The sequence below is a fragment of the Rhodnius prolixus genome, unplaced genomic scaffold, assembly GCF_049639745.1.
Source record: "Rhodnius prolixus isolate KJV_2025 unplaced genomic scaffold, Rpr scaffold_9, whole genome shotgun sequence".
NCBI lineage: Eukaryota > Metazoa > Arthropoda > Insecta > Hemiptera > Reduviidae > Rhodnius > Rhodnius prolixus.
The window spans coordinates 3627020-3652134 of record NW_027411604.1 but is presented as its reverse complement, the minus strand read 5'-3'; the positions used below and the strand labels follow the sequence as shown (position 1 = coordinate 3652134).

At 36.1% G+C, this 25115-nt stretch overlaps 1 protein-coding gene and 1 long non-coding RNA gene across 4 annotated transcripts in view; one reads left to right on the top strand and one right to left on the bottom strand.

Moving 5' to 3' along the window:
* Positions 1–25115, top strand: part of LOC141454658 (ras-related protein Rap-2a) — a 234324-nt gene that overhangs the window by 110959 nt on the left and 98250 nt on the right. The gene's annotated exons all lie outside the window — the stretch shown is intronic.
* LOC141453923 (uncharacterized) lies at positions 18640–19290 on the bottom strand. Its single transcript, XR_012458311.1, has 2 exons — positions 19132–19290; positions 18640–18973 (listed from the first exon to the last, which is right to left on the bottom strand). It is a non-coding gene; the product is annotated as an uncharacterized lncRNA (long non-coding RNA).

Sequence of the window (25115 nt, the reverse complement as noted above, 5' to 3'; positions counted from 1 at the left end):
TAAGAAACGTTTTGAGGCTCTGTATTAAGCAAATTTATAGGAAATTTAATGCTCTTTCGTTTGGAATAAGCAGATTTGTTGTAAGATAAAGGATAGAAAAGTTACAGCCGTTTTTATGGCGGAAAACGGGAATATCGACGGAAAAGTTAAAAATGCAAATATCTTGGACACTATTGAGAATCTGGACAAAGTGAATAGAATAATTTTTTTGGTGCATTTGAGCTGCTGAATCACCTCCCAGAAGTTTCGTCCATTCCTCCGTATACACCCTGTATAATTGTTTTGCCCCGGAAATACGTAAAAAATATTTGAAATAGAAATAGAAATAGAAATAGAAAAGAAATTTATTATTCTGGGACAATTGTCCCCTAAGAATAAATACAGGAACAAATAGAGGCCTTAACAGTTTGGCCTGTGATTATACAGAAATTAAATAAATAAATAAGTATTTACAAAAGTGAAAATATAATAAGTGAAAATGAAAGTAAAAATAAAATAATAAAACAGCAGAAATTAAGGAAATAAATTAAAACAATTAGAATTTCGGAGGAAGCTGAATAGAAAGTAGATAACTGAATAGACGGGATTTAAAGATGGATAGGGTAGGAGCATGGCGGACAGATGAAGGCAAGGAGTTCCAGAGAGAGGTAGCACGTATCAGGAAGGACTTGTCAAAGGATGAGGTACGGTGAGAGGGAATATAGAGATCAGATGAGCGAGATCTAGTGTTACGGGAATGGATGGAGGATTTAAACTTAAGGAGTTGAAAAATATAGGAAGGCCTTTGAGACTGGATGACTTGAAAAAGGAAAGAAGCCAAAAAATATTGGCGGCGATAGACAGGAAAAAGCCACTTCAACTCATCGTAGTAGTGCGAAATGCGAGAGTCTCTGGAAATGCTGAAAATAAATCTTATGAAGCAGTTCATGAGGCGCTTAAGCTTAGCTTCAATATCACCAGAAAGACCGCCATACACTAAACAACCATAGTCGAAATGGGGGAATATAAGAGAGGAAACTAGGAGTTGCCGGGTCTTAATTGGAAAAAGGTGACGGGAACTATTAAACTGCTTAAGGATATTGATGGAACGACGAGAGATTTGGGAAACATGGTTTTTCCAGGATAGGTTTTGATCGAAAGTGATACCAAGGTTTTTCACAGAGGAACAATATTTTATTGGGGTATTGTAAAGGAAAAGATTAGGAAGAGGAGCCAATGATTTAAGGAGTGGGTTGGAGCCAATAACTATAGCTTTGGTCTTTTCTACATTCAGGGTAAGCTTATTGTTCGTGGCCCATGCTGAGATATTATTGAGGTCTTCTTGAAGTTTAAATACAGCTGTCTGCTGTTTCTAAGCCTTTGGAAAGAATGGTATGCCATCAGCTTAAGGAATACTTGGAAAATAATAATCTCATGGATCCGTTTCAATCCGGTTATCGTGAGTGTCACAGTACACAGAGTGTTTTACTAAAAGTTACAGACGATATTCGTTTTGCTATTGATAAGCGCATGTTAACCATTTTAGTGTTGTTTGATTTTACAAAGGCTTTTGAATCAGTTAATCACACTCTTCTAAAAAAATTAAAATTATTGGAATTTTCTGATGCAACTCTTAGATGGTTTCAATCATATTTGTGTAATAGAAAACAGTCCGTTGTCTCTGGGCATGGAGATTATTCATCATGGGAACCAGTTTATTCGGGTGTACCCCAAGGTTCTGTTCTAGGTCCTCTTCTGTTCTCTCTGTATATCAATGACATCTCATCATCTATCAAGCATTGCAAATATAGTCTATATGCAGATGATTTACAGATATACCTTCATTGCCCATTGTCTGAATTAGAACAGGGTATAGCCCAAGTCAATTCCGATGTTTATTCAATTAATGAATGGGTGAAACAAAATTGTATTGAGTTTAATGTTTCCAAAACCAAAGCCATGATTGTTGGAAGTGCCAGATATGTCAACGATATTGATATGAATTCTATTTCAAAAATAACAATAGATCAGGCTTCTATTCCTTATGTAGATTCTGCTAAATGTTTGGGTGTCACTATTACTAGTACTCTATCATGGAATAATCATGTTGGTGACATATCTAACAAAATTTCTAAAACTTTGTGCCAGCTTAAATACAATAGGAATATTCTGCCTATTTCGCTAAGAAAACAGCTGATTACTACACTTATATTTCCGCATTTAGATTACTGTTCGCTAGTGTACAATGATTTAACAGCTGAATTGAACATAAAATTACAAAGGTCAATAAATTCCTGTGTTCGTTTTATTCTAAATGTAAGAAGAGATGAGCATATTACTCCTCATTTTATTTTTCTTAATTGGTTGAATGTCAAGTATAGAAGGAAGTATTTATTGGGAAGGTTTCTGTTTATGCTTCTAAAAAATAAACGTCCTGAATATTTATTTAATCTCTTTATTAGGAAGGCCCAATTAGATTTAAAAAATACCAGAACTGCTAATTTCAAATTTTATATTTCTCCATATCGAACAGTTACCTATAAAAATTCATTTCTTGTGCAATCTTCTCTTTTCTGGAATTCTTTACCTCTTACATTAATTCATAAAAGTACAATAGCTTCATTTAAAAATGCATTGTATGATTTCTTAATGCGGTCCTTCATAGAAGACGCTTCTCATTAGAGAATTTATTATTTAGTTTTATATCTATTAATTAAGTGCATTTCAATGTAATTTTTGTTATAATAATTTTACTTTTATATTGCTTTTACTTATAGAGAACTTATTGTAATTAATTTTGTAATTTAAATTTTGTTTGTTGTCCTTAAGGGATATTGTCCCAGGACAAAGTAAAAGTTTCTTTCTTTCTTTCTTTCTTTCTCTCTTGTACACACATACACGCACATACACAAAGAAAATAGAGAAATTAATATCAATATTCTAAAATTAGAAATCACTGCAATTATTAATTAGAACTCGCAAGCATTAATTACAAATGCTTAATGAGATAGCAGATATATATGGCTTCGAGTGCTCCTATAAACTGTAAATCTGCATTTATTTAATTAATAATTTATTAATGTAATTAAACATTAATGTAATTGAATATTTTGAAGAATATAGTAATTTATTTGGTATAATAAGAAATTAATATCAATAATTTGACTGTTATATGAAATATTATTAAAATTAATCCGTTATATTTTGAGCAGATAGAAAAGGAATAATATCTACTGTTATGCCAGGAAGATTTACAAACACTTCGGCGGTAGTTCAGAAATAATAAAAGAGAATATCGTGGACGTAGGTGAGCTAGAGTTGGCTAATCATGATGAACCAACCTGTGTGATCTAAGAATCTTCGAAACCGGTCAGAAACAGGAAGAAAAAAGAAGTGAGCTTACGACATTATTGTGACGTATGGAACCAATCGCGCTTGTGTTCACCATTAGAGCCAGGTTGAGACCCTTTTTATCATCTCCTGTCGATGAAACACACCCTCCCAAAGACTCTAAGGGAAGTCTGTGAAGGGGAAGTTGGAGCCAAGTAATAAGGTATCGACTTTTCGGTGTCAAATTAATCTCCCTTCCAGTGGTAACCCTAAATATTCTGAAGTGAGCACCGCTAAGCAGATTCTACGTAGGGCATATTCTTCCTTTTACACCTACCTAGGCTCTCCAGTCGCGACACCCTTCGCGTCACAGATTTTTCTCCATTTTCTTCCCCAGTTGTGGCTCCTTTTTTGATCTGGGGGAAGTTCTAGAAAGAATAGGAAGGAAATAGTAGTAACATATAATATCCCTGATATCCCATGCGTCCTTGATCGCAAAGCCCTCCCCAAACATTAAAAAGAAAAAAGATCCCTGCGGTAGCCCCCAGCTTTTCAAAAACTCTTTAATTAACGATAACAAATTTTTGGGACATCCCTAATTATGTTACTTATTCCAGCAAAATCTCCTTCCAAATCATCACAAAAATTAACATTTTCTCAATGACTGATTTAGAAAAATTATTAACGATAATTTCACTAAGTTGTACTGGAAAACAAAATACGCCCTTAGGGAGCTCATTGGAGAAGTACAGTTCAATTAAAACAGGAAGTAAGAATAATACGTTCGTTTTGTCCAAAAAGCATCAATCGATAATAATCAATGTAATGATGATTTACACGAAAAATTACTAATTATTAAGGGCCAATCTACTAATTGTGCAATAAAAATTTTTTTTGCATCTGCTGTCCCTTAAGTTTTTGCTATTTTTTAGGACAGCAATTCTATATTTTGATTTCCACCAATCTCCTTGACTAAATTACAGTTTTACCACCTTTTTTTTTGTTTATCAATGAACATTCCAACAAATTGATATTAATCGATCCATGAAATTGAATAGTATCCTGTTAAATTTCCGGCCTGCTTAATGTACTTCCGGTTTTTATTTTGCTATAACGACGATGTTTATAAACAAGATTGCAAATTTTGTTTTGCTGACAGCAAAATGTATCAGGGTAAGTGCAGAATTTCTATCGGTAAAAATTAACCAAAGTGGGCAATACAGCTGGCCTGGGGGCTGACTAGATTATCGATTCATCGTTTTATACCTTCATTCATGCACACAACCCCACGTAAACCAACGTCACTCAGTTAGCAAGATGTTAAGTGGAAATCCAAGAGCAGAAACCAAAAAATTAACAACATTCTCGGCCACTAATGATGACCATCAGGCGGAGTTGGCTGCTATTGAGATGGCAGCTACTTTACTCCGCTGGAAGGGATTTGCTGATACTGAAATTGGGTTCTTCACGGATAGCCAGGCTGCAATTAAAGCTCTGGTCTCTCCTAGTAAGAATCAAATCTCGGTTAATTCTTGTCACGTTGCTCTTAATTTGTTAGGAGCTCTGAATACTGTTTCGGTTGCTTGGTCCCCTGGTCATTCTGGGATCCCGGGTAACAAACTTGCTGATGAAACGGCAAAGGAAGGAGCTGCGTTGATAACAATGACTCCTCAGCCTATTATCCCTGTATCCTATCGACGTTGTAGAACAGAGGTAGAGCAGTGGATTTTGAAAGAACATCGGAAACGGTGGAGATCCCGAACTGACTGCCGCCAGGCTAAGGAAATCCTTGGCCTGTCGAGAACGGATATGGTTGGTCTTAGCAGGTCCAGGATCCGCCAGCTGGTTCAGGTGTTGAGTGGACATGCGAATTTAGCGTATCATCTTTTTAAACGCGGCCTTATCCGGTCGCCAAATTGTGCTGGCTGTGCTGAGTCCCCAATGAGACTGTGCGGCACTGTGTGTAGAGGTGTGCCCCGTTTATTCTAAAACTAGATTCCTCGTCTTCGGTAGGGTAAATGTTTCCCTGCCGGAGATTGTAGCATCTGGTAATCTTAATGAACTTTCTAGGTTTATTCAGTGCACTGGGCGATTGATTCGTCAAGCTCCCTAGTGTCCTGTCGCTACTTTATTAGTTCATTATATTAGCATCTGGCAATTTTTAGCCGGATTTGTTATTTTTTTTTTTTAACCCCGGTATCTCTTATGAGATGAGGGGTGGGCGGGGAACAATGGGCATTAGGATTGCCTGCGTTCCTTCCACCTTTTGGTGCATGCGTACAACATGAAAGCAGCAGAAAACTCATACTAATTTTAGAAACAATTGAATATTCTCCCCTATAGGCATCCATTTTGGAAAAATAATGTTTTTCTTTCTGGCATGTTTTCCAACAGCCAAGTCTATTGTTGGCTCTAATTTAAATATGTATTTTATTTACATGAAATAAACTAAACATTGGTGGGAAATTTTTCTTTTTTCATCCCATCAAAAAGCAAAAAGAAAAACCTAGTTTGCAATTTAGATTTAACGTAAAAAAATAAATTATTCGTATGTAATAAAAACTATGATATAAAGATAAAATTGAATTAAAAGTAAGGAAACTTATCTCTACCGTACGTAAGGATAAATATTATATAATGAACTCTTTTTTTAAAATGAATAATTATTGTATTATATGTCTCACGAAGTATGTGTCACAAAAAAGATATGTAGGCACCGGATGTCTAAATGAAAATAGCCTTATCAGGACCGATCAAAAAAAAAAGGAAACCAGAGAACATTAATCATTTTTTTGATTAGCCTAATTTTTTTAGTTTTATATTAAATATTAATATTGATTGAATTAACGAGCGCTAAGATAACAATATGCTTGTTGATGCAATTGGTGGTTTTGCCTTACTTCTATTTCTTATAATTGGTACTGCACTGGGTACCCATTACAGGTTATTAATTAATCTAAATACAAATTGGTACATACAATTGTTCTTAATACGGAAAATAGCTAACAGCCAATTCTGTCGATAAATGGTCACTAATAACAATCACTTCGTGTAATTAACACAGATTGACTTCCTAACTGTACTAAGTGTTCTAGATTAACAGTTAATTAGCTACACATTGCGGAAGATCGTCCACGATTCCACAGAGTCAACTGTCCGATTCTCTTTTTCTCGTTGAAAAGGGGTACTGAGGCTGCTAAGAGAATGCCAAAATTTATAGAGCAAGTTTAACGCTCTACGAGGGTCGTTTGAAAAGTCCGTGCAAAGTCAGAGAGATAGCACCACTGGCGCGTATCGAGGTTATGTTTAGTTAGTAGCATCTCTTGGAAGAACACACACCAAGTTTCGGCCAGATCGGTCTATTTCTTTGTGTTTGGCATTCGTTTGAATCGAGGAAGTCGAGTGATTTTCAAAAAATGGACGAAAAAGAATTTCGTGTGTTGATTAAACACTACTTTATGAAAGGCAAAACGCCTCAGGAGACTAAAGAGAAGCTTGATAAACATTATGGTGACTCTGTACCTTCGATTAGAACGGTTTATAAGTGGTTTCAAAATTTTCGGAGTGGCCATATGGGGCACAAGTGACGCTGAACGTTCTGGACGCCCAGGTTGAGGTTACTACTCCAGAAATCATTGATAAAATCCATGATATGGTGATGGATGACAGAAGAGTGAAGGTGCGTGAGATTGCTAGTGCTATGGGCATCTCGAATGAACGGGTACATAATATTTTGCATCAACATTTGGACATGACAAAGCTATCCGCAAGATGGGTGCCGCGATTGCTCAAGCTTGACCAAAAACGAAATCGTGTGAAGTGTTGCAAGGACGGTTTGCAGCTGTTCCAGAAGAATCCGCAGGACTTTAAGCGTCGTTTCGTCACTGTGGATGAAACATGGATACATCACTACACTCCTGAGACCAAAGAACAATCTAAACAATGGGTTACCAAGGGGGAATCTGCGCCAAAAAAGGCGAAGACCGTTCCTTCGGCCGGAAAGATTATGGCGACTGTCTTTTGGGATTCGCAAGGAATAATTCTCATCGACTATCTGGAAAAGGGTAAAACTATTACAGGTGCATATTATTCATCGTTATTGGACCGTTTGAAAACCAAGCTGCAAGAGAAACGCCCACGATTGGCCCACAAAAAAGTCCTTTTCCATCACGACAACGCACCAGCTCACACCTCAGCAGTTGTGGTCGCAAAATTAATGGAAATAGGGTTCCAACTCGTTTCACATCCCCCCTATTCTCCAGGCTTGGCTCCCTCGGACTACTATTTGTTCCCCAATATGAAGAAAGGGCTGGCGGGAAAAAGATTTTATTCAAACGAGGAGGTGATTGCAGAAACGAATGGCTATTTTTCATACTTGGACAAATCCTATTATTCGGAAGGGATCAACAAACTAGAGCAGCGTTGGACGAAGTGTATAAGCCTAAAAGGAGACTATGTTGAAAAATAAAAAAGGTTTACCCCAAAAAATTAAGTAGTTTTTATTTTTGCACGGACTTTTCAAACGACCCTCGTATATTCTTCACAATCAAGAATCATTAAAAAAAACGTATGTAGATATGTGAGATTTCTGTTATGTCCGGGTTACAGACATTATTAAACTTGGGAGAATTTTGTGAACTATGTATGGAGTCTGCAAATACGGCCTTATCCAGTCGCCAAATTGTGCTGGCTGTGGTGAGTCCCCCCAATGAGACTGTGCGGCACTTTGTTGAGGTGTGCCCCCGTTTATTCTAAAACTACGTTACTCGTCTTCGGGAGGTTAAATGTCTCCCTACCGGTGATTGTAGCATCTGGTAATCTTTACCAGAACTCTCTAGGTTTATTCAGTGCCCTGGGGCGATTGAGTCGCCATGCTCCTCTAGAGTCCTGTTACTACTTTATTAGTTTATTGTATTAGCATCTGCCAACCTTTAGCCGGATCTGTTGTTCTAAAGCCCCGGTATCTCTTATGAGATGAGGGGTGGCCCGGGAACAATGGATTACCTGCGTTCCTTCCCCTTTCTGGTGGAACCGCCCGTCTAAAGCAATCTTAATCTTAAATGGAGTGTGCACTGGAAGATTGGAAAGTGGTTCATGGTTTAGTGGTCCTCTATCACTTAAATTAGATTGTAGCTGGGCGGTTTTATAGGCATACACCACTGCGACCCAATGGACCTAGTGTGGCTCTCGCCCTCCAGGCCTGTCCGTTTCTGGAGAGCGATTCTTGAGGTAAAGCTCCTCAGGTATTGGTTTTTCCTCTCCTGAGAAGTAACATCCTTAGCCAGACAAGTTCCTTCTCACTGACACAACTCGTGTAGCAGTGTCGTTTCCTCCTCCTTCTCCTGACAGAGTCTACAAAGGCTATCATCTGCCAAGCCCAAGCGATGCATGTGTTTCCTGAGCCTGCCATAGCCTGCAGTTAATAAGCCTACAATTATCCTAATAACCCCACACGGCCTTGACGGATTAATTCTGTAGCCAGCCTCCTCTATCATTTTCTCTCCATACATCTTTCCACTTCTGCGATTCGCTGGCCATTCTGGAAAATGACATAACTCGGCGGAATCTTGCTTGAAGTTCACACTTGGATCTGTGAAGCTCATTTGTTTCAGTAAATGTTTACCATTTAAACTGGAATAACTGAAATTAACCGTGGCGACTAGCAAACATACTTTACTGTAAATTTCTCATATTAACCATTAAAGGTGCAGACCGGGGAATATAGCCTAGTACCGCAATAAATCTTAGTTGTGCGGGTCTAGCCTCTAAACTTTTGGCTACCGTGGCGACTAGCAAACATACTTTACTACAAAGCTCTCATATTAACCATTAAAGGTATTGACCAGGGAATATAGACTGGTACCGCAATATATCTTAGCTTTGCGGGTCTAGCCTCTAACCGCTCGGCTATCATGGCGCCTAGCAAACATGCTTTACTACAAAGCTCTCATATTAACCATTAAAGGTGTAGACCGGGGAATATAGCCTAGCACCGCAATAAATCTTAGTTGTGCGGGTCTAGCCTCTAACCGCTCGGCTACTGTGGCGACTAGCAAACATACTTTACTGTTAATTTCTCGTATTAAACATTAAAGGTATAGGACCGGGAATATAGCCTAGTTCCGGAATATATCTTAGCTTTGCGGGTCTAGCATCTAACCGCTCGGCTATCGTGGCGCCTAGCAAACATGCTTTACTACAAAGCTCTCATATTAACCATTAAAGGTGCAGACCGGGGAATATAGCCTAGTACCGCAATAAATCTTAGTTGTGCGGGTCTAGCCTCTAACCGCTCGGTTACCGTATCGCTTAAAAGCCTGACATATTTCTTGCCAAAAAGATTTGTTGATTTCCTTTTTTTTTAAGAAAATAAAATCTACAACACCAAATCATTTTATTTATTTTATTATTAATAGCATTTTTTTTTTTGTAAATTTAAACTGTCCATCAGCAAGATTGTCCGTACAATCAACAACCATTTGATTTCAAAAAGCAGTTATATTTAAGTTGTCACTTTAATTTTCTAAATTAAGAACATTATCAATTGTGGTTGCCACACCCTTTATTATGCAAAAATGATGCCGTTAAACGATTCAACTTGATTGGTCTAACTTAAAAAAAAATTAGACACTAATTTAAAAGAATACATTAGTTGACAATTTAAATACAATAAATTACTTTTCTTTTTTGTATTAGTTTATTTTTTATTTTATAGTTAACCTTGATTGGTTGTTTTTTTTCCAAAAAACTAACTTTGCAACTAATCCAACTACGTAATAAAAACAGCTATATCGTGATTGGTACTTTAAAATGTAAATAGCAACAATATTGGAATAGACTGTAATTTATTTAATTCAAGATAGTTTTGCAAATTACTTATTCTGGACATGTAGTTATTACGTCATTAGGGCGATGGATCACACAAAGCCCAAAAAAATAAATAAATAAAGCGCAAAAGCAGTAAAAAATATCTTAGCTGAATATTAAAACTGTCCGGTAGGACAGTTGTATAAGGGTTGATCGTCAAAAAGTGCACGAAAAAGTGTAACGTTGAAAAACACCCAAATTTGACCATTTTTTTTCTCTTTTTCTATAAAAGATAAAATTCCCAAATTTTCTTTAAAATAAAGGGCAAACCCTCCTTTATAATCAAGTTTAGGAAGTGCAATCGAATGAAAAAATTTGATGTCTGGAAAAAAAAAAGTAGGAGCCATGAAATGGATTAAGTTTGAAGTGGTCTTCGTGGTTTTGAAGGAACAGAGTCTGGGCTGTAAACAGGATGAACAACGGTAATTCAGGTGCCGGTGTGGGTCTTGAATTATGTGCTCCAGAAGAACGTTTATTTTCCATCAATTGACCAAACAAGAGTTTTTCTTCTTGGAGAGCATTCAACCAAATTGTACTGAAGAGTTGCCCATCGCTAACCTAATCTTCAAGTTGCCATCATTGAATGAAAGAAAAATGTAGTCGTTGGTCACTTCCTGTTATATAAAGTAAAAAGTAAAGTAATCGCCTATTTTTTCAGGCGGGGCTTAACGTCCAACTACCAACTAGGTGTCGTGGACGGAGGCGACTAGCAAACATACTTTACTGTTAATTTCTTTTATTAACTATTAAATAAAATCCAAGCCCTAAGACCGGGAATCGAACCCAGTACCACAATACATATTAGCTTCGCAGGTCTCGCCTCTAACCGCTCGGCTACCGTGGCGCCTTCACTTCCTGTTATATATATATATATTGGTCTGGCGATAACTTAGTTCAACACTAATCTACAGTCACACACACACAAACGATAGATAAATAGGGAGAGGAACAGAAGCTGGACTAAATCTACGGAAACTTTCTAGGAAGTGTGGAGTAGCTGGGCAATTTGGATTGAATTTGAATAGATTTATAGAAGCTAACGCTACGAGAGTTGAGGATGGCCGTCAAAAACGTGACAAGAATAGCAACTTTGAAGCCTAACTAAAAGCAATAAACGCCTACAAGCTGGCTAAACGCGGATTGATTTCTTATGATACGCAAAGTTTTAGGATTGGTGCGCACAATCCGGCAGGCTCAGCCAATAAAACCGATGTAGGAGATCATTTCTTTCAAGCTTTCAATATTGTTCTGAGTAACTGAGACATCATCAATGGTATCCACTCAAGACTATTTTGAGTAATTGCTATTGGCTCCCGCGAGGAGGAGGAGTTGTCTGGGGGAACTCGTGAAGGCGGAGCTCAGATTTTAGCCTTTACTTGCCCAAAGGCCTTCCTGCACAAATCCAGCTGGTTTTGTTCCTTTAACAAGCAGGTCATAGTAATAAATCTCACAACGGAAATGCATTACCTGCGTTGGGGGACGGAAAACCAGCCAAGATCGAGCTAAGGAATATGTTCCTTCCGGCCTTTGGACAGGGTAATGGACATCCGGCAGGAATGAGTGAAAGTAGGTTTTCTTGTAAGTATAAACCACGTTTTGGGGAAAAAGAATACGTATAACCAATCAAGAAATAGAGAGACTACATCAAACAATCGACAGGACCACTTACTACTCTACTTTATACAAAGAACCAGTGAATAACAAAGAAAATTATTAAACAAAAATCTACAGCTGACTAAAGAAATAAACTTGAAGAGATAGTACGTAACAGAATCGAACAACGCCAACCATTGAAATTAGAATCAACGATGTATACTCATTGCAGAACTGCAAACATGCACAAATGGACTAACCTGGTCTGCTATACTTGGACTAGAAGTTCCGAAGAAGGATATTATCAGTGGCCATATTAATGTTTAAATAATTATAATTCCCTTTATTTTTCTAAAATGACTAGTGTCATTTTTTTTCATGCAAGCAAAATAATTGGAACTATAATTATTGTAGATAGAGTTTTTATTTAGAGGATAGATCTGTGGCAGGAGTTGTGTGCCATTCTGAAGAATGACAATAAAAAAGAGTTGAGAATCATTAATATGGACCACACAATTAATTCCTCAGCCGCCTACCTGATTTAGCTGTCGGCTGGGATATGCACCAAACACTTGCAGGAACACGTCCATCGATGTCTTCTACAGCTCAACAACAACACTGGACACTGGACACAGTTTAAAAGATTTTAAACGGAAATGAAACTGTGACGTATTTACTGTTTGTGACGGATTTTTTTTTTTTTTTTTTTGAAAATAACCGGAGCATTTTATTACTTTATTTTTAAGCGCACAGGTTAAAAGTAATCACTAACATCTTAATAAAGGGTAAGAAAGCACTTCCGACAACAAGCACTCCCGGGGATTTTAACACTCCCGCACTTTTCTGTAAAAATAAAGTAGAAAAACAAATTAGTATATCTTTTTTAATGTTTAATTTTGATAACGACTTAACAGTAATATTCTTTAAGGTTACTGTACTGGGATAATATACTATAAAATCTGGGACATGTCTAGGTTAATTTATAAAAAAAATTAATATACAGGGTGTTCATTTTAAGACGGCTCAAATACATTTCATGCTTAAACGGTTAATCTGAGCGAAAAATGGTAGAGGAAAACTTTGTTGTCCGTCACCTCTAGTTTCAGAATATGTGACTTGATTTTAGATTCCTGCCCGCATACGCGGCTGACGCGCGACCAAAAGTGAGGGTTTGCAGTTGACCCCCATTTTCATATAAACCGTTTTAAAGAGTATAAAAAGTAATGAAAGAAACCGGAAACCGCAATTCGATATTTTCAAAATTAAAGGAGCTAGGCCATTTCAAAATCTGGTATTTTTAATCATATTTCAATTTTTTTAACTTGTTATCAAAGAGAAAGAAGAGCACGCGATAGGTCATTTTTATGTATTTTTTCATCCCCTTTCTCCTAAAAATATTGTAAAAGGCAGTAAAGCTAGTATTTTTCTTAATATCGGGAAATAAGTAGTTTTCCGAATGATTTTCTGAAGCAATAATCAAATTTTAAGAGCTTTAGATGATCTCAAGCAAAATACAAAAGGGCAAAATGTAATTTTACATCTGTTACAAACAAGGTTTAATAATTATTTGGTAATTTTGGGAGAGTTGCGTTTAATTACCAAAAGAATTGGAAACCTCCTGCCACATATTTGAGAGATCAATATCTTTCATGTAAAGGATCAAATTTATTCCTTAATTTACCAAATAATGCACTTTACTCAACTTGTGAAGCATGTACTGTGCCTTCAAAGGTGCCTCTTCAGATACAGAGAGCAGTTGATAACCTCCTGGCTAACCTAGCTTGCGAGCCTGAGGAGGCACCTTTCAAGACACAGTTCATGCTGCAAAAGCTGCAAAGGTGCATTATTTGATAAATTAAGGAATAAATTTGATCCTTTTCATGAAAGATATTGATCTCTCAAATATGTGGCAGGAGGTTTCCAATGTTTTTGGTAATTAAACGCAACTCTCCTAAAATTACCAAATAATTATTAAACCTTCTTGTTTGGAACAGATGTAAAATTAATTTTTAGCCATTTTGTGTATGCTTGAGAACATCTAAAGCTTTTAACATTTGATTTTTCTTAGAAAAATCTCTCAGAAAACGACTTATTTCCCGATATTAATAAAAATACTAGCTTTACGGCCTTGGCAATATTTTTAGTAGAAAGGAGATGAAAAAATACATAGAAATGACCTATCGCGTGCTCTTCTTTCTCTTTGATAACAAGTTAAAAAAATTGAAATATGATTAAAAATACCAGATTTTGAAATGGCCTAGCACCTTTAATTTTGAAAATATCGAATTGCGGTTTCCGATTTCTTTCATTACTTTTTATACTCTTTAAAACTGTGTACATGAAAATTGGGGTCAACTGCAAACCCTCACTTTTGGTCGCGCGTCAGCCGCATATGCGGGCAGGAATCTAAAATCAAGTCCCATATTCTGAAACTAGAGGAGACGGACAACAAATGTTTCCTCTACCATTTTTCGCTCAGAACAACCGTTTAAGCATGAAATGCATTTGAGCCGTCTTAAAATGAACACCCTGTATAAGCGGGAGCAACAAAATTAATTACAATGGGTGCGTCCTATTTTGAAAAGTATCGATTGGTCACAATTTACCAATTTAATATTGTAATAATTATCTTATATCGATTAGTTAATAATTATCTTATATCGATCAGTACTCGTGCGATAATTTTTTTATGTAATTAAGTAGATAATTAACATGTGTCTTGCTTCCGCTTGATAATCGCACTGTACACTTCGAGTACAAATGCAAGTACATATAATGGAAACCAGGAACTTGTTTACCTTTGAAATTTGATCTTCGAATAGTTCAAAGAGTTAAATAATAATTCATAAACTTAAAAAAACATTGGATTAGACTATTGTGCACTGCTCTTCTGTATAAATGGTACAACATGGACGTCCATTTATTTGAGCTTCTTCTTCTTCCCTTAGGTCTGTAGCTGGAAATAATTCTCTGAATTCGAGAGTTTTCATTTTGAATTTCTCCGTTTCCATATTTTGAGACGGACAATAAAGCTTAAGCTTTCTCCCAAACTCTGATCGATACTTCCTTTTTTAAATCTCTTTTTCTCATCTTTTCTCATTTAATCCCTCGTTTATTATCACAAGAGCATATATGAACATGAAGCTTCTAGCATCTCACAATATTCTCTGATTACTATTCATGCTTTCAAGCGCATAAACTGCAACAACTTGCAACCGCTAATCATTCTTCAAAAAAAACTAATCTTTGTCAAAATCAAATATCTGCGTATCTTTCATTTGTAGATGTTAATACGCTCAGGTTATCCGCAGCTTTACCAAGTAGATTTAGTGTCACTTCTGCCAGCTCGGTCCCTCTTACTTCTTGAATGTTTCTTTCGAAATACTGCTGATCTAGTTACGTTTTTCTGTAATGGTTTTGATCTTTCAGTATTTCAAATATTCCAAAAACAAACCAGAGAAAATTTACTAACAACTCATAACGTTTTATTTACAAGCTGTTAACCCCATCGTCAACCCCAGCTTATTTTGAGGAACCTTACCTCAGGGGTTCTAAGGTACTCTAAATCTCTCTAAATAAACGTAATAAAAATTAAAGGAGTAAGCCTTAATTCGTGTATTGTTTGTGCCTTGGTGTAAAGTGTAATTGTACCTGATCTTAGGTGCTGTTCTGGTGTACTGTGCATAGTGTACTGAGCTCAGGTTATCCCGTGGGGTCGCTACTCCCCAGGTAGTTGTATGCATCAACTACCCCTTGCGGGGAAATTATTAGTTAATAAGGAGTGATGAAAAATAAAAAAAAAAGAAGTATTTTTTCACTTAAAATTATATTTAAAAATTTCCTATGCGAACAAACTAATAACTCATTGCTCTCGTTTGAAATTTTTGAAGTTCTAGCTTGGAAATTTTCTCTTAATACATTATCACTATACAGTTGAGTAAAACTGCACTTTACTCTTCTTAAGATATGGTACAATCGCTTGCCTAACCTTTAGAGCTGCATCATTTTCTTTAAAAAATAAAAAATTATTCAAATTGAAGTTTAAGATCTACGAGTACTGCACTTTATGTAAGTATGATGTTGAGAAATTAAAATGCACACGCTTAAAACATGTTTTATTTCTATTAAAACCCCTCTGGATACAGAAAACACTTTATAAAACGGGAAAGTAAGGTGTAAGTAGCTTCTAGGAAGAGAAAATCTAAGAGCTAGAAAGCTGGATTCGAATCTGCGATCTCCGCGTCGGAATCTATTTAGCTGATCCCTTCGGTAAGTGATGTTTTGAAGTCTCTCTCTCGGTTAGGATAAATCTCAGGGACGTCAGGACGTGGATGGTCCAGGAGAATGGTGTTAGCATGCTTTCTTTCTCGACTCCATTCTAATCAATATTCCAGGAAGTGTTCTAACGTAGCGCACATACTCAACTTCCTTTTTCAATTTTTTTTTTTTATTTGCTGACCCTATTTCAGGTAGTATGAATAGAAAGCCTTTCGCCTGCAATCAATTTACATCTTCATTCAACTTTTCTATTTATTGGGAAAATTGGCCGACTGGGAAATGGAAAAAAGGTTGAGGAAATAAATCTAGCTCTGAGGGCGTGAGACTAATCAAAATCATTGATTCACGTTAACAAGGTGAAGGTGGCGTGAAAAGTCCTGCTCCGATTAAGTTCAAATTTCTAATGGTTTTTTTAGGGGGGGGCGATAAAATAAGCCGTCATGTATTCAGCTATCCCTTTCTGGGATAGGGGTGCTCAGAAGTCCGAAAAAAACGTTTGTAATTGGAAAAAAAAATGACCAACTCAAGACAGCTGTGATTTTCAGGAGTGTTTTAAAGTATGAGACATTGTTCAGGGGGTTTTCGAAATTAGCCTCAGAGAGGCCAGAATAAAATCTCGAAATTCGGCTAACGTCAAATCAGTTTTTCATGTATTTATTAAAATTTTTTATTTTTCTTAAAAAACAAGCAGATTAATTAGTCTGGTTTTGGTACACTAATCGAATCTATCGTATTTCAGGCGGGCTTTACGTCCAGTTACCAAATTGACATGGACGGAGGCGACTAGCAAACATACTTTACTGTTAAACCATTAAAGGTATAGACCGGGGAATATAGCCTAGTACCGCAATACATCTTAGCTTTGCGGGTCTAGCATCTAACCGCTCGGCTATCGTGGCGACTAGCAAACATACTTTACTCCAAATTTCTCTTATTAACCATTAAAGGTATAGACCAGGGAATATAGCCTAGTACCGCAATACATCTTAGCTTTGCGGGTCTAGCATCTAACCGCTCGGCTATCGTGGCGACTAGCAAACATACTTTACTGCAAATTTCTCTTATTAACCATTAAAGGTATAGACCAGGGAATATAGCCTAGTACCGCAATACATCTTAGCTTTGCGGGTCTAGCATCTAACCGCTCGGCTATCGTGGCGACTAGCAAACATACTTTACTGCAAATTTCTCTTATTAACCATTAAAGGTATAGACCAGGGAATATAGCCTAGTACCGCAATACATCTTAGCTTTGCGGGTCTAGCATCTAACCGCTCAGCTACCTCCGGCGCCTTAGTCAAATCCATCGTATTGACGACTAAATTATTCTAAATTAATTCTTCGGGAGACATTATTAGGAGACTAATTAAGCTATGATCACGGTCAACCATCCAGCAAAATTTCGAGGCACCATCAACATCATTAGGGAGTAACACTGTTCCCTTGAACTTAAACGATATAATGGTATCCTTAAATAACCTAGCGCATTGAAACCGTAGGTATACTTAATTAGACTGATTCGACGTTATGTCGATATAATACATTCTATTCCCTATTGCCAAATGCAGCTCTATCGATTAGATTTTCGCGCCAATCAACACAAAAAACTTAAGCCGATTTTTCTTCTTCTTCATCTGCCAAACCACGCTATTGGATGTTGGCGATCAGATTTCCATTATGTTTCACGGTCTACTGCTGGTATGTACCAGATCTCCGATAGTTCTTAAACCTGGTCTATTCCCTTAAGGTTTCTTAGCCCAAGACATTTCCTTTTTTCCCAACTACTCTTCTCCCCAAAATCTTGTCCTCGACTCTTATTTTGGATTTCTCATTAAAGTGTCCAAAATAAGCGGTTTTCCTTTTTCTTTATGCTAAGAAGTATTATTATGCACAGAAAATTTCACTGCTAAGTTTAATGTTGAAATTTGGATATTTTCTTTTATAAGACAACAGAGGAAGCTACAATAAGGTCTTGGTCAAAATCAGTTTAAAAACCGGAAGTACCATTTACGGAAATAATGTTTCGGTTTTTTAAAGATTTTTTCGAGAATAATTCTAACGATTTTCTGTAAAAAATTTTGTATATATTTTGAACTATGGGTGGTCTACAACATTTAATTGACACACTTTTCCGAGAAAATATGATAAAGGACACTTTTGGAAGAGAGGTTTTTTCCCGGAAGTGTCATTTCAATATACCTTTGTCCTGCCTCCTGTATAATATCATTAAGAATTAAGTATGTTTATTAAAAATTCCTAGTTTGAAGCAAATTCCTTAATCCGAAGACCGTCTTTACTCCCTGGATCGTTCACTTTGTAGAAATATTCTCTACAAAATTGCTTCTAGGATCTTCCGCAAACTTCGTATTTATAAATTACGTACATACATACAGATGGACTAATAAAACTGTGGGTTGGATTTCCACAAAAATATTGTAGTTTGAGAGGAAAATTTATGAGTTTTACAACCTCAAGAGTAGAAAAAGTCGTGTATCTGATCGCACCAGAGTTTTCCCTAAGTTTGTATCGAGTGAAAATTTGGTAGGCAATCCATAAAGGTTGATTTTATCGATAAATAAAAATAAACTAAAATTGTATTGTATAAAAAGATGGTATATTTTGTAAAAATTTATATGTATTAAAACATTTAATCCATATAAAAACTATTGAACCAAAACACTGTCTTTTTTTTTCTTTTTCTTTTTTTTGTAGAAGTTACATAAAATGGTATTTGTAGAAGGTACAAGCCAGATCAAGTTCCAGAAGCTCAGTAGACGCCATAATATCCTCCATGATAGCCGTATGGGTAGCCACCATATCCGACTCCAACTCCACCATATGGATATGCACCGTAGAAAACTTGTTTCTTCACCCTTTCAACTTCTTCAACAGCGACCACGCAGGCAATGGCCAAAGCGAGGAAGAACTGGATGGTTTTTCAATGGACAAAGAAAAGCCGTGAAAAATATGGTTTATTTTAATTTTTAAAGAAAAGTTTCAAGAAGATAATCTTAAAAAAAAAAATTGAATAACTTTACAAAAAATAGTTTAATAGTTTAAATCAAAAAGATTTTGGCTACTTACAAGAAATTTGATTGAAATCATCTCTTGATTTGATATCCGTTCAGCAAATGAATAGAACTGATGCTCGTTAAAGGATTCCCGGCTCTATATATACGAAATCAGGAACAAGGTGTTCCATTTTGGTGTGAGATATAGGAGGCACTCCTTTTCTTCTTCAAGATTGCGCGCGGTGTCTCACCAAAAAAGAAAAGAAGAAAAAGGAAGAAAACAAAGAGTGATTGAATAATTTGATTCGCAGGCTCCCATACTTAAGTGATCCTTTATTTTTGTTTTTGTGTGTGTGTATTGTCCTTTTTCTTTTAAATTATTATTTTCATTTTGTCTTTTTAACCATCAATTCAGTGCACCTTTAATTTCACCAATTGGTAATTATCTTACGTTTTATTCAATTTATCTTCTTAGAAATTTTTGTAGCATAAAATTAATTTGAAGGACTTGTTTGATTGGTTTTACAATTATTTGTATAGCTGGTTACATTTTTTGCTTTTTAATTCGATTATAATTTATTCTGTAGCCAATAGTGGCTTATTGTATCATCCCCCCCCGAAGGCTAGCAGAAAATAGCCTACCCTTAAGTAAGGATTGCTTCAATTCTGGGTTTAAGCAGTCCCAGGGAAGTTGTCTCCTTCTTTTATTTCTGGTGTTTCATGTTTTGTTTATCATATCCTCTCCAAACTTAAGGTGACGTTCGTTATATCCATATTATATATTGGAACCATATTTCTGGTCTGTTTTGCTGTCCATAACCATATTTACCTTGTTAGAGAGTAGTTTCAAAACATTTACTATTGAACAAATTGGTGAGATAATCGAATTTATTTATTTATCACTTAAATCACTTAGCGTTTACCATGATTAGTGAGTTCAGGATTTTTGTCCAGATTATTTTGCAATAAATTTATTTGCTAAAGATTTGCAAATCTTTGAGTTTTTATAGCTTAAGCACCTACATATGTAAATGTTCATGGCTTTACAAAAAAAAAAAACAAAAAAAAAAACTACAAACTACAAGTTATACAGACCAACTTCACAAATACTATAATGTTTTCTAATAATTAGCGAATCTAATAGTCTTAGCTGAACGTTCCCCAATCGTCTCTCGTACGTCTTAAAGTCTAAAATCAGTAATATAATAGGAGATATTTCCATAAAAGATCCCTTACATTGACTAAACCCTAATATCTACTACTGGTCTATACATAAAATAACACCCCTCCCCTTCAGCACGCTGTGTAAACTTTAAGCCCTTCTCACCCCCCCACTCTCTCAACCCTACTGAGAATGAAATTCATGAATTTTGTATTATATGAAGTAAAGTTACTGTTGACTTACTAGATTTTCCTTCTGAAATTTGGAATTCCAATTCTGTATAACAATAATATATTCCCCACTTTAAAACTTTCAACGTTTACCAACATAATTACAAAAAAAAAAAAAAATACTACAGCTTTTCCTGGATTTTTCTGAGGTCAAATTGAAAAATAAAGGAAAATTATTGTTCAAAAAGTGGTACGCTGGAAAATGACTTTGATTTTATTCGCTGTAATAAACTTTTTTATTGTAACCTTGACCGATTACAGTAAACTAAAGTAATGGCATAATTATCATTAAATATGTAAAAGATGTATTGCGGTACTAGGCTATATTCCCCGGTCTATACCTTTAATGGTTAATATGAGAAATTTGCAGTAAAGTATGTTTGCTAGTCGCCACGGTAGTCGAGCGGTTAGAGGTTAGACCCGCACAGCTAAGATGTATTGCGGTACTAGGCTATATTCCCCGGTCTATACCTTTAATGGTTAATATGAGAAATTTGCAGTAAAGTATGTTTGCTAGTCGCCACGGTAGCCGAGCGGTTAGAGGCTAGACCCGCACAGCTAAGATGTATTGCGGTACTAGGCTATATTCGCCGGTCTATACCTTTAATGGTTAATATGAGAAATTTGCAGTAAAGTATGTTTGCTAGTCGCCACGGTAGCCGAGCGGTTAGAGGCTAGACCCGCACAGCTAAGATGTATTGCGGTACTAGGCTATATTCCCCGGTCTATACCTTTAATGGTTAATATGAGAAATTTGCAGTAAAGTATGTTTGTCGCAAATGTCAATAATAATCGTAACTATGCCACTATTCAGCGAGCAAAAAAAAAATAGTACAAAGAATCTGCAAGATCAGTTTATTGGTTTGACCTTGAATTCCAGAAGACCTTGCTGGCAGTAACCCAAATTAATTCTTCATCCACACTAGTAATGTTATTATATAAAGGTCATTTAAAAAATAAAAACTTACATTTATGCAAAAAAAAGATCTAATCTTTAGGAAAGAAGATAATATTGAGTAAAAGTTGTACATTGCTGTTCTTAAAAATTTAATGGAATCTTCAAGATTCTACTAATCCCTCTAAACTCAACCAATTCAACATCCTCAAAATAAACATTGTTCCTGTAGAGAAAGTTTAATAAAACGACTAAAATATTCCAATTTCGGTGAATAGTTTAGCAAAACCAGATAAATAATTAATCCATCAAAAATAGAGTAATAATTTTGTTGTTTAATCCCTTGCGAGTAAGAAAGTTTTCTAATCACTTGAGATTAAATGTTATGGCAACGTTGTGTTATAAAACTTTAAAATTCATTTGGCATTACTGAAATATTTATAAAGTTAAATTTATAATAGACAAACGACTCACGTGGAACCCACACAACACTAGACTTAAAAGACAAGCAATGACAAAACGTGCGAAACTTCTTTACAGACTACTTGGACGACGCTCCAAATTACCCAATGAACTCAAACGCTTACAGTACTCAAACCTATGGTGGACTTACGGACTAGAGCTGTGAGGTTCAGCCAAACCAACAAACCTGCGGACAGTACAGGACATTTCAGTCAAAACTCCTCCGACAGATAGCTGACGCTCCTTTCTAGAGTGACTAACTTCACTCTTCACAACGACCTCAACATTCCCTTCATAGACCAACTCTCTAAGACTAAATACCAAAAGTCCACACTACTCTCTCGACCAGCTCTAATCCTCTTGTACTGTCTTTCGCTTCCTCTGACATCCCTAATACTCCTAGACGACTGATTCGCCAGTGGCCCCGCGACTTCCTTGTAGGCTGAAGACCTAAATTGTTACTCTCCTCTCTCCTCCTCATATTCTCCTCTTCACATTCTTCTCTCTCCTATAGAGAGTGCTACCGCTGGGTAGTTTCTCTCCTCCTGCTCTCCTCCCGCACCAGTTCATCACTCTCTCCTCCTCACATTCTCCTCTCTCCTACAGAGAGTGCTACCGCTGGGTAGTTTCTCTCCTTCTGCTCTCCTCCCGCACCAGTTCATCACTCTCTCCATATTTACTGATTGTATACTGTATACAGATTGTAAATAACAAAATAAATTTAAAAAAAAAAAATTATAATAATGTAAAACATGTTTTTCTGCCGTAAGAAAAGAAATAGTCCACAATAAATGCAGTTTTTCCGGAAAATTTACTTAAAAAAAAAAAAGATGATATAAAAAGCATTGCGCAATTCAGTTTGATTTAACCGGTTGGCTCTAGAGTAGATGGAATTAATATTATATTTCTTTTTTTGATTAAAATAATTTTTATTTTATTATAAATTTCCATATAAGTCGAATAGAGAGGGAGGGACCTTCAGGTCGACTATAAAAGTAATCCTCATTTCCTGCAAAGGACATCAGTTCTTCATTTCCTGCAGAACAGACTTATCAACCAACAATGATTTCCATCAAATTTCTCGTAAGTTAAATCTCTTTTTAAATTTCACATTTGTTAAAATTTGTCATGAAAAATATTTCATGAACTTTTTCTTTTTTGTGTTAATTATTAAAACGGCAAAATTTGACCGGAACTAGTACATCTGTTCTGTAAAATATTAATAATTAATGTGGGGAGAAACTAGACCAGTGATAGCACTCTGCGTAAGAGATTTAATTGCCTGACATATTTACTCGAGCGAAATTAGGAGGCTATAACCATTTAAGGCTGGAAACACAGTGGAGCGGCGAGCAAAGCGGCGAAAACAAACACAAGTTTACATATGGGACCGCACAAAGTGGAAAGCAAAGCGAAGATAGAGAAACCATATCTAAATGAGTGTTTGTTTTCGCCGCTTTGCTCTTCGCTATCATTGCCACTTTGCTCGCCGCTCCACTATGTTTCCAGCCTAAGGGTACGTTCACAACGGAGCTGTGAGCATAGATGATAGCGGAGATGATAGCAGTGATGCATCAGCGCTTATAGAATAACCTAGTACATTCTTATGTGAGCGTGCACAACGAAGCTTCGACTAGTGACACATACGCGCTGCTATAAACGAGCATAGATGATAGAATTGAATTTTTCATTTTTCTGCTAGCTGAACTCCAGTATCGGAGCTTCAAAATGGAGGTAGAAAAATTAATTAGTGCTTCTTTACTCATTATTTTTGGTTATTATTTTATTATTTACTTTTAAACAATATTTTGTTTTTTAAATCGTGTTTACATTTATTTTTATGTGTATTTATTTGTTTTTCCTCAATATAACCTTACCTCAGAGTTATCACTAGTTTTTCTTCTAGAGTTATAGGATTTCCATGACAATTTTTCCTACGTTTTCTTAATTTTGACCTTATTTTTTCTAAAATTTAGTCAAATGTGGTTGGACCCATCCTCACATATTCAAAAAAACGATCCGGATAATTTCTAAGTTCCTTATATAAATAGTGAAATTCACCCAAAGTTCTTCGTTTTTTTATTTATGGTATGTACATGATATTTTCTACATCTTTTTTTTTTAAATATACCTTTTTGTTGCTGGTGAACATAAAAACTCTTCTTCACTACTCGGACATGTTGCATGTATCACGGCTCCGTTGTGCACACTAATCAGCGATTATATTTTACTCTATCAGTTATCATCTCTGCTATCATCTATACTCACAGCTCCGTTGTAAACGTACCCTAAGACGTCTAGGAGGGTTGTCAGAAATAAATTCGGGTACAGAGGCGAGTAAAGGATATGCAGATAAAGTGTCGTGGAATTTCTTGTAGCGGATTGAAGTTACTTCCGGGCAGGATAGGAATATTGTGAGGTAATAATGTTAAGGTTTGGTTGGATAGATAGAAGGAAGCCATTGGACGATTGTGCGCAGGATTTTCTTTTTATTATAAGATTTAAATTATCTTAGGAGGTTAGTACGCTTGGCAGGAACCCCTGTAGTTTGATTCTGTAGACGGTTCTATAAGAGAGACTGTTTATTCTCTAGCGATAGTCGTGATCTGTTGTCTAATAAGTTTATCGAGGGGTCTGTACAGTGTGTTCATTTCTTGTCGAGTGTGAGGGTTATATCGATGAATAGACCAAGGTAGCGGACAACAGTTTTGTCTGTAATATAGAGGAGGCAGTGTTTTTTTTTTACGAAAAAATGAAAGTAATATGGCTGCACTTCCTTCCACATATTTTTGGCCGCCACCAACAAAACCATTTCTCTAAACTTGTAACATGATTCTGCATATTTTTTGTGGGCGATCAATTTTTAGGATAGTTTATTATAAGAACTTCCTAATATGTCTCTGAAGTTTGTCTTTATAATCGAGTCCTACTGCAACACAAGCATGGAACAATATACAGTCTGAACATATTTCTATAATACTTGAACACTCTAAGAGCACTGGAACATTTTCTTAAATTCCAAATTTTAAAATTCTCAAATGATCTTCTGACTAGAAGAAACCCATCCCCTCTCCTAGCACTACTCTCAAATTTGTTTGGAAAATTATTCAAATAAGAGATATAGATCTACAGGTGGGTGATCTATACAGGGTGAACCAGTAAGTATTGTCCATAGGCCTACTGTGTATAGTACATCTAAAGTGGAGTTCAATGACGTATTGGCCAACTTCATATTTTCCACTGTTCTTGAGTGACGTCACTTTAATTTTTTTTTTTCTAAAATCATTACTTTTTTGCAATAAAAATTA